Source organism: Mustela nivalis (assembly GCF_964662115.1).
Source record: "Mustela nivalis genome assembly, chromosome: 2".
NCBI lineage: Eukaryota > Metazoa > Chordata > Mammalia > Carnivora > Mustelidae > Mustela > Mustela nivalis.
Genome location: NC_139021.1, coordinates 135,144,061 through 135,155,127, shown reverse-complemented (window position 1 = coordinate 135,155,127; position 11,067 = coordinate 135,144,061). Strand labels below are relative to the sequence as shown.

The 11,067-nt window shown below is 41.8% G+C and overlaps 1 pseudogene across 1 annotated transcript; it reads left to right on the top strand.

The window, feature by feature from the left end:
• Positions 1-8,940: 8,940 nt before the first annotated feature.
• Positions 8,941-9,777, top strand: LOC309859357 (actin, cytoplasmic 1 pseudogene; annotated as a pseudogene). The gene has a single exon. The product of its transcript is annotated as an actin, cytoplasmic 1 pseudogene (transcript).
• Positions 9,778-11,067: the final 1,290 nt, after the last annotated feature.

Below are 11,067 nucleotides of genomic sequence, written 5' to 3'. Positions count from 1 at the left end.
GATCACAAGTAGGCAGAGAGGCAAGCAGAGAGAGAGAGGGAGGAGGAAGCAGGCTCCCTGCCTAGCAGAGAGACCGATGTGGGACTCAATCCCAGGACCCTGAGATCATGACCTGAGCCGAAGGCAGAGACTTAACCCACTGAGCCACCCAGGCAGCCCCTTTGTTTTTGTTTTTATCCATTCTGATACCCTATGTCTTTTGATTGGGGCATTTAGCCCATTTATATTCAGGATAACTATTGAAAGATATGAATTTAGTGCCATTATATTGCCTATAAGGTGACTTTTACTGTATATTGTCTCTGTTCCTTTCTGTACTGTTCTTTTTATGCTCTCTCTTTGCTTAGAGGACCCCTTTCGATATTTCCTGTGGGGATGGTTTGGTATTTGCAAATTCTTTTAGTTTTTGTTTGTCCTGGAAGCTTTTTATCTCTCCTTCTATTTTCAATGACAGCCTAGCTGGATATAGTATTCTTGGCTACATATTTTTCTCATTTAGTACTCTAAATATATCGTGCCAGTCCTTTCTGGCCTGCCAGGTCTCTGTGGATAGGTCTGCTGCCAATCTAATATTTCCACCATTGGAGACCATTGTATGTTATAGACCTCTTGTCTGGAGCTGCTTTCAGGATTTTCTCTTTGTCATTGAGACTTGTAAGTTTTACTCTTAGATGATGGGGTGTTGACCTACTTTTATTGATTTTAAGGGGGATTCTCTGTGCCTCCTGGGTTTTGATGTTTGTTCCCTTCACCAAATTAGGGAAATTTGCTGCCATAATTTGCTCCAATTAACCTTCTGGCTCTCTCTCTCTCTCTCTCTTTCTTCTTCTTCTTCTGGGATTCCAGTTATTCTAATATTGTTTTGTCTTATGGTATCACTTATCTCTTGAATTCTCTCCTCGTGGTCCAGTAGTTGTTTATCTCTCTTTTTCTCAGCTTCCTTATTCTCCATCATTTGGTCTTCTACATCACTAATTCTCCTGCCTCATTTATCCTAGTGGTAATATCCTCCATTTTTTATTGCACCTCATTAATAACTTTTTTTATTTCAACTTGGTTAGATTTTAGTTCTTTTATAAATCCAAAAAGGGATTCTCTAGTACCTTCTATAGTTTTCTTGATTTTTGTTTTTTTGAGCCCAACTAGCACCTCGATAGTCATCATTCTGAACTCTAGTTCTGACACCTTACTAATGTCCATATTGATTAGGTTTCTGGCTGTCTGTACTGTCTCTTGTTCTTTTTTTTTTTTTTTTTTTTTTGAGGTGAGTTTTTCCACCCTGTCATTTTATCCAGATAAGAATAGACAAATGAGGGCGCCTGGGTGGCTCAGTGGGTTAAGCCGCTGCCTTCGGCTCAGGTCATGATCTCAGGGTCCTGGGATCGAGTCCCACATCGGGCTCTCTGCTCGGCGGGGAGCCTGCTTCCTCCTCTCTCTCTCTCTCTCTCTCTCTCTCTGCTTGCCTCTCTGCCTACTTGTGATCTCTCTCTGTCAAATAAATAAATAAAATCTTTTAAAAAAATAAATAAATAAATAAAAAATAAAATAAAAAAAAGAATAGACAAATGAAAGAACAAAATACTAAAAGGTTAGCAATGACCCCAGAAAAATATACACTAATCACATCGGAAAAGACCTGAAACCGGGGGGGGAGAAGAAAGGAGGAAAAAAAAAAGAAAAAAATATATATATATACTAGACTGGTGAAAAGAACAGAGCCACATACTTGATTTTGGGTGTATTTTGGTCTGTTAGAAGAAACTGCCTCCCCAAATTTTATTTTTGTTTTAAATATTTTATTTATTTATTTGACAGAGAGAGATCACAAGTAGGCGTAGAGGCAGGCAGAGAGAGAGAGAGGAGGAAGCAGGCTTCCTGCTGAGCAGAGAGCTCGATGCGGGACTCGATCCCAGGACCCTGAGATCATGACCTGAGCCGAAGGCAGCGGCTTAACCCACTGAGCCACCCAGGCATTCCATGCCTCCCCAAATTTTAAAGAAAGAAAAACATATATATACAAAAATAAGGGTAAAGACAATGAAAGGATAGAACATGACTGTAAAGATGAAAATTGAAAAATATTCTAAAAAAGGAATTGATAAGAAATTGGTTGAAAAAAGAAAAAAGAAGAAGAAAGAATGTGATCAGGCTGGAGACTAGAGCAAAGCCATGTGCTAGATTTAGGGAACACTTTGATCTGTTAGAAGAAACTGTATTAAGGAGGACACATTTTGCATGGAGCCCTGGGTGTGGTGCATAAACAGTGAATTTTGGAACACTGAAAAAATATATATAAATTAAAAAGGGGGGCACCTGGGTGGTTCAGTGGGTTAAGCGTCTGCCTTCAGCTCAGGTCATGATCTCAGGGTCCTGGGATTGAGCCCCACATCGGGCTCTCTGCTCAGCAGGGAGCCTGCTTCCCCCACTCTCTCTCTGCCTGCCTTTCTGCCTACCGTGATCTCTCTCTGTGTCAGGGGGATAAATAAAATCTTAAAAGAAGAAGAAGAAGAAGAAGAAGAAGAAACTGTATCCCAAAATTTTAAAGAAAGAAAAACTCATATGTACATTAAAAATAAGGATAAATACAATGAAGGGATAGAATATTACTGTACAATGAAAATTTAAATTTAAAAAGATTTTTTGAGGGCACCTGGGTGCCTCAGTGGGTTAAGCCTCAGCCTTTGGCTTGGGTCATGATCTCAGGGTCCTGGGATCAAGCCCCGCATCAGCTCTCTGCTCAGTGGGGAGCCTGCTTCCCCTTCTCTCTCTGCTTGTTTCTCTGCCTGCCTCTCTGCCTACTTGTGATCTTAATCTCTCTTTCTGTCAAATAAATAAATAAATTTTTAAAAAGTTTTTTGAAAAGGTATTGATAAGATAAAATAGTTTTAAAAAGGTCAAAGTAAGAAAGAGGAAAAAATAAAATAAGAAAAAAAAAATTTTTTTATTTTAACTTTGAAAGACTAAAGAATCATGAGGGGAAAACCATGAATTCTATATGCTGCATTCCCTTAGCCCTGGGGTTCTGCATTCTCATTGACAGGTGAACTTGGTCTAGGCTGGATGTTCTTGCTGATCTTCTGGGGATGGGGCCTGTGGCAGTGATTCTCAAATATCTTTGCCAGAGGTGGAATTGCACCACCCTTGCCAGGGGCCAGTCTAAGTAATCTGCTTGGGTCTGCTCTTGGGAGCTTTTGTTACCCGAATGCTTTCCATACAGGTTTAGAGGAGGAGAACTGAAGATGGCGGCCTCCCAGTCTCCAGCATGGAGGAGCTGAGAGCTCAGGGCCCCACTCCTCAGTGCTCCCACAGAGAAGAGAAGTCAATCCCTCCTGTCTCCCTGGTCTCCGGCCACACTCTGAGCTCACCTGACTGTGACCGAACGTTTCTATCTCTGATGCATAGTCCCATTTGGAGTCTCCAAATGCAGCAGATTCCTGCAACACGCTCCTGCACCACTACCCCTTGGGCAGAAAGGTGAGTTTTCCCGATATGCCACTTGTGGGGTCCCTCAAAGAGCAGGGACCCAACTGTGCCTCCGATTATGGTTTAAGGTAACCCCGAGCTGGGAACCCCTTCCTCGGCTCCATCTCTGCAGCTGGCTTCCCCGCTCTGATACCTGGCAGCTCTGCCACACTCAGACAACCCTGGTCTTTTTGTAACCCACTGTCCCTGTGAGGGCTCTACCCCCTGCTTAGCCTCTGGAGCAACGTCCCGCAGTGGAGCAGACTTCTAAAAAGTTCTGATTTTGTGCTCAGCTGCTCTACCACTTGCCGGGGGCTGGACCCTCCCCCAGCAGTTTATCTTCCTGTATATCACCTGAGATTCACTTCTCTCACATCCTACCTTCCAGAAAGTGGTCACTTTTCTGTTCCTAGAATTGCTGCTCTTCTTCTCTTCAATCTCCTGTTGAGTTTATAGGTGTACAGAATGGTTCGATAACTATCTAGCTGAACTCCTAGGACCTGAAAATATTTATGTCTCCTGCTCCTCCACCATCTTGTTGCTTCCCCACTTATAACTTTTAAGTAATACTTTTTATTTGACTTAAAAAATCTCAAGATCCAGTTTTTATCAAGGTAATCCATTGTATATATGTTGTTTTCATTTAGTCCAAAAAACAATAATGTCTTCCATTCATCTCCATTTTACAGAAGAGGAAACTTAATTTCAGAGAAATTGGGAAATTTACTCAAGGTTCACTGAGTCTTAGAGACAGAAATTATACTGAGTTCCTTCTAGTTCACAATCTCATTCTTTTTATACTTTTTGAGATGCCACTGAAATTCGAGTTTGCTAAAATCTTTGTTAATGGTAATAATACGGATCTTTAAGCAAATTTGTTTGTCCTTTTTGTTATTTTTTTTTTCTTAAGAGAGAGCTCATGAGGTGGGGGAGGAAGGGGGAGCAGAGAGAAAGAGAATCTCAAATGCCACACGGGGCTCAGTCTTAGGACCCTGAGATCATGACCTGAGACAAAATCAACAGTCAGATGCTTAATTGACCGAGCCCCTCAGGTGCCCTATCCTTTTTGCTATTTAAGAAAATTGAACTCCAAAATTCAGTGAACTGCTTGGTCAAAAAGTTGAATATACATATATGTTTACTATATGTTGCTCAAATTTCCGACACATATTTTTTAAAAAGGCTTTTCTTTTCTCTTCCTCTTTCCCTTCTTTACAGCTGAGCTTTCCACTGGTATCCAGTAAGAGGTGGAGGTTGGCATGTCCAGGGTTAGGCAAATAAATAAATACAGATTTTTCACTATCAGAAAAAGTGTTATAACTATGGAAGTTAGGAAGTCCAGAACATATCCTGGAGTACTGCACAGGAATTGGAGATATCAGTATTATGGCCTGATTAGATAGATAGATAAATATAATTGTGTGTTGGGCATCTGGGGGCAACTGCCTTTGACTCAAATCGTGACCCCAGAGTCTGGGATCAAGCCCCTGTATAGCTCCCTGCTCAGTGGAGAGTCTGTTTCTCCTGTTGCCCCTTCCCCAACTCATACATGGGCATGCTCTCTCCCTCGCTCCTTCTCTCAAATAAATAAAATCTTTAAAAATGCTATAAAAATAATACTAATTCTGTGTGTATATGTGTGTGTGTTCTAACTTGTTCACTAAGAGGTCTAGATGCAATAGTATTCTGATAACAATGAGATCAGATATTTAGCTCTTGGTTTCTAGATAACATTATCCACTAAAAGGAACCAGTTCTCTGCCAGAATGACCAACTCTAGGGGAAATATAAGATGTATGTATTTAGAACATTTTATGACACTAAAAAGTTAAAAAAAAAATGTTTGAAAAATGATGGAGACATGTCCGTAAGACATAGCAACCAGTTTGAAGGGGCTATTGCTGGTCAAGTCTGGGATAAAGTGAATATCAAAATAAGTAATAATACCAACAGATTGTAACTCTGTGAGTAAAAAAGAAATCCTGAAAAAAAAAAAAAAAAGAACGAGAGATCCTGGGTCCATATTGACAATAATTAATAGGAGAGAAAGGAAATTTCTATCCTACCTAATAAATCTAGAAGGAATAATAAGTTTAGAAAAATCTCTATTTCATAATCATCAGAATAATTTATTCAGGTTAGAATCATTAATCAATGTTTAAACTGATGGAAAGTTGATAAGAAACAAGATATTCAAATGATCTCAAAGATTCTTCATACAAAATAATTAATAATTATGTTACACTAGAGAACCTGGCAGACACCGTCTTAACTAAGTAATAGCAGTTGACATCACCATTAATGGGACAAATTAATGTCATATGATTCCAGGAGACTCACACAGCATTACTTCTATGAGATTTCTGACAAAATGCATACATTAAAAAGAAACAGCAGATAAGTTCTGATAATTGAGAAACATTCTCAAAAATAATTGGTTTCAGAGCACCTGGGTGGCTCAGTGGGTTAAGCCTCTGCCTTCAGCTCAGTCATAATCCCAGGGTCATGGGATCAAGCCTCGCATTGAGCTCTCTGCTCAGCGGGGAGCCTGCTTCCTTCTCTCTCTCTGCCTGCCTCTCTGCCTACTTGTGATCTCTTTCTCTTTCTGTCAAATAAACAAATAAAATCTTAAAAAAAGAAAAAGTAATTGGTCTGGGCTCTCCGAAACTGCCAAAATCATGAAAGAAGACTAAGAAACTGAGAAACTTCCAGGTGAGGAAGACTAAAGAGACAGGACAACTAAATGCAACATGAGATTCTAACTCAAATCCTGGACATATAAGGGACATTACTGAGATCATGGGTAAGACTCGTATGGGGTATATACCTGAGATGATATTATTGGATGGAATTAATTTCCTGATTTGGATTGTTGTACTGAATCCCTGCACTCACGAAATAGACTGGAATATTAAAGGGTAATGGGGCATCATGTCTACAATTTATTCTCAAATGATTAAGAAATAATAATAATAATAAGTGGAGGATCAAGATGGAAGATAGATGGACTGTCTGCATATATTTCGTCACTTTTTTATAAATTTGAAATTATTTCCAAAGAACTACGGCAGTTTCTTCCCCTAAAGAACTTTAAGAACAGCTACCCCCAAAGAACTTTAAGAACAGCAAAGCCATGAACACCTGTGGGATTAAAAGATTAGAAGAATACAAACCAAGAGGCGCCTAGGTGGCTCAGTGGCTTAAACCTCTGCCTTCTGTTCAGGTCATCATCTCAGGATTCTGGGATCGAGCCCTGCATCAGGATCTCTGCTCAGCAGGGTGCCGGCTTCTCTCTTCCCCTCTGCCTACCTCTCTGCCTACTTGCGATCTCTCTCTGTCTCTGTCAAATGAACAAATAAAATCTTAAAAAAAAAAAAAAAAGAATACAAACCAAAAATATCCATTTCAATTATTTATGGCTACACAATGGAAACACTCCAAAATTCAGTGGCTTTATTGTCTTATCTGTCATGCTTCCATGGATTGACCGGCCTCAGTCGGGAGTTTTGCTCCATGTGATGTCAGATGAAGCTGCAGTCATTTGGGTCTCCATTAGACCAGAACATCCAAGATGGCGTACCTACATGCCTGGAACTTTGCTGAGGTTGGTTGGGAGGGGAAGGGGAGAAATGGGCTGCTGGGATGGCCGGGCCTCTTTCTCCATCCAGTCCCAGGGTCTCTCCCTTTCTACCTGGCCTCTCCAGATCACTTCTCTATGGGACTGTCCAACTGGGTGGAGGCCAGCAGTGCGAGTGGTAACAGAATTTACACAAGACAGAACAAAGGAGATAGAAGTTTACTGAATACACTGCAAGAGAGAAGTGGGCAGGACAGTAAAGGAGACACTGTCTGGCAGGAGGCAGTGTGGGGGGAGGGGCTGCAGTTAAGAGGGAAGGTGAGGAGCTGTGGGAACTATGGAATTTTCCTTTTTGGTAACTGTGTTAAGGTGTAAGTAACTCATTGGTCAGCTAGGGCTTATGGATATTTTGAGGTGGGTCACCTAATGGGCCTGTTTGTATTCAACTAGGGTTTCACTGTGGGCCCCTCTACCCCACTCAGCTTTCTGTTGTTTAAGTAGGTTGCATAAAAGTGGTCTCTACAATCTCTCCAGCAGGGCAGCCAGACTTTTTACATGGCACTTTAGGACTCCCCAAAAGTGCAAAAGCAGGGTGCCTGGGTGGCTCAGTTGGTTAAGTGTCAGACTCGTGATCTTGGCTCAGGTCTTGATGCCGGGTCTTGAGATAGAGCCCCACCACCGCCCCACCCTGGTGCTGGGCTGGAGCCTGCTTAAGATTCCCTTTCCCTTTCCCTTTTGCACAAAAATTGCCAAGTATTTGCAAGGCTTAAGTCTAGAACTGATGTCACTTTCACTGTAGTCTACTGGTTAAAACAAAACAAAGCAAAACAAAAAAGTAGAAAAATGTAGAGAAATGTTCAAAGATACAAAAACTGTATCATGCACCCATCATCGAGCTTCAAAATTTTGGATGACACTTTAAATCTAATTTAAAATATTACTAATTTTAGGGGCATCTGGGTGGCTCAGTGGGTTAAAGCCTCTGCCTTCGGCTCAGGTCATGATCCCAGGGTCCTGGGATCAAGCCCTGAATCAAGCTCTCTGCCAAGCAGGGAGATTTCTTCCTCTTCTCTCTCTGCCTGCCTCTCTGCCTATTTGTGATCTCTGTCAAATAAATAAACAAAATATTTTTTAAAATAAAATAAAATATTACTAATTTTAAAAAAGAGAGTGATGTCTATCCAGATTCTATGTGAGAGGGGACCATACAAAAGCATATATAATAGGGAGCCCCTATCAATCAATAGTTTATGGATATTTTAATTGTTTCCACTTTTTGACTATTATGAATAATGCTGCTATGAGCGTTCACATACACGTTTTTATGTAGACATTAGTTTTCATTTCTCTTGGGCGGACATCTGGGTCCATGAATATTTAAATATATTTTAAAATAATTCTATATATTTAATTAATTCTATGTAATTAATTAATTATATTTCATTACATGTATACATTTAATTAATTTTATATCATTTATAATCTATCTGATTCATTGATATTTTCATGAGAAAACTAATGGTTATTTTCCAGTTATTAAACTTTATCTTTCTAATCTACAGTGAATAGTAAATAATAGTTCATTTGGGGGAAGACGATTAGAGAATTTGATGGGTCCTTTACTTGAAGGATAAAGGAGTTTAAGAGCTTAGATGCTGAATGCCACTGCATGGTTTAAAATCCTGATTCTAGCTCACTCGCTGCAGCCAGCCCGCACTCCAGGTTCTCCCGCCACCTTCACTGATCCCAGTGGAAAAGGAGATCCCAGTGCTTGTCATTGACAATGGCTCTGGCAGGTGCAAGGCTGACTTTGCTGAGGATAACACCCTCCCCTTCCCCCTCTGCCAGTTGTGTTCCCATCCATCATCTGGCAGCCCCGACATGAGGGCATTACGGTGGACATGGGCCAGAAGAACCCCATTGAACACAGCATTGTCACCAATGGGGACGACATGGAGAAGATCCGACACCACACCTTCTGCAACAAGCTGTGCATGGTCCCCGAGGAGCACCCCATGCTGCTGACCGAGGTCTCCTGAACCTTGAGGCCAACCATCAGATGACTCAAATCATGGAGACCTCAACACTCCAGCCACGTATGAGGCCATCCAGGCTGTGCTGTCCCTGTATGCTTCTGGCTACACCACTGGTATTGTCATGGACTCTGAGGATGCAATATCCCACACTGTGCCCATCTATGAGGAGCACACTTTATGCCACACCATCCTGTGTCTGGACCTGGCTGGACAAGACCTGATGGACTACCTCCTGAAAACCCTCATAGAGGGTGGTTACAGCCTCACCACCACCACTAAACAGGAAATCCTGCATGACATCAAGGAGAAGCTCTGCTACATCGCTTTGGATTTTGAGCAGGAGGTGGCCACCATATGTCTTCCTCCTCCTTGGAGAAGAGCTATGAGGTGCCAGATGGGCAGGTGATCACCAATGGCAGCAAGGGGTTCCACTGTCCTGAGATGCTCTTCCAGCCTTCCTTCCTGGGTATGGGTATGAAGACCACCTTCAACTTCATCATGAAGTATGACGTCGACATCCAGAAGGACTTCTACACTGACATGGTGCTGTCTGGCGGGACCACTGTGTACTCCGGCATCACAGATAGGATGCAGAAGGTGATCATAGCTCTGGAACCCGACATGATGAAGATCAAGATCATGTCTCCTCCTGAACGCAAGTACTCTGTGTGGGACCACCATGTACTCCGGCATCACAGATAGGATGCAAAAGGAGATCATAGCTCTGGAACCCAACATGATGAAGATCAAGATCATCTTTCCTCCTGAACGCAAGTACTCTGTGTGAGTCAAAGGCTCCGTGCTAACCTCACTGTCCACCTTCCAGCAGGAGTGATGAGTTGGGCCCCTCCACCATCCACCACAAATGCTTCTAAATGGACTGCAGGCAGATGCTTAGCATTTGCTGCATAAATGAACTCCAGAGTACAAATTTGTTCCAGCAAGTGTGTATACCTCATGCTAGCCTCAGGACCCTGGAATAAGCCTTTGAGGAAATTTGTCCTTGAAGCTTGTATCTGATATCAGCACTGGATTGGAGAACTTGTTGCTGATCTTGACCTTGTATCCAAGTTAACTATTCCCTTGGTATATGTTTAATACCCTGCACATATCTTTGATTTAAACCTTTAGCACGTGTGGCTCAGTCTCTTCATCCTGAGGTTGATGATAACATGTTTATGGAAGAGAAATCCATTGACTTGAGAATCTGCAAGACCATAAGGTTCTTTTTTTTTTTTTTTAAGTTTTTATTTATTTGATAGGGAGCACAAGTAGGCAGAGTAGCAGGCAGATGGAGAGGGAGAAGCAGTTGAGCAGTGTTCAATCCCAGGACCCTGGGATCATGACCTGAGCTGAAGGCAGCCACTTAGTGGTCTTAGTGCCACCCAGGCACCCTGAGACCATAAGGGTCTTGATCTGTGCAAGGTATTCGTGTGTAAGAGCTGCTTATTCTCTAGAATGTCTTTAGAGGCTGGCAAGAGTCCTGAACCAGTTGTCATTTCTGTCTTGCTGGTCTGACAGAGTTGGCAAGATGTGAACTTTAGGTAAACGCACTTTCCTTTCTTTCTTTTTTTTTTTTTTTTTAAGATTGTATTTATTTATTTGACACAGAGCAAGAGAGAGAGATCCCAAGGAGGCAGAGAGGCAGGCGGGAAGGGGTGATGGTGGTGGTGGTGAAGCAGGCTCTCTGTTGAACAGAGAGCCCAATGCATGGCTCAATCCCAGGACCCTGAGATTATGACCTGAGCCAAAGGTAGACACTTAACCCACTGAGCCACCCAGGCGTCCCCCACTTTCCTTTCTTAACAGATGTTTTCCTGCCAAAGCATGGTGGGTTGTTAGTTGCTTTGAGCTGTAAAATGATTTGTATTTCCAACTGTAAATTTATTCATCCTTTTAATTTATGTAAGGTTTTTTACACACAATACTCAATTCTTTAAGAGAGGTCAACAAATTTTGGTTTTCTACTGTCATGTGAAAACATTAGGCCCC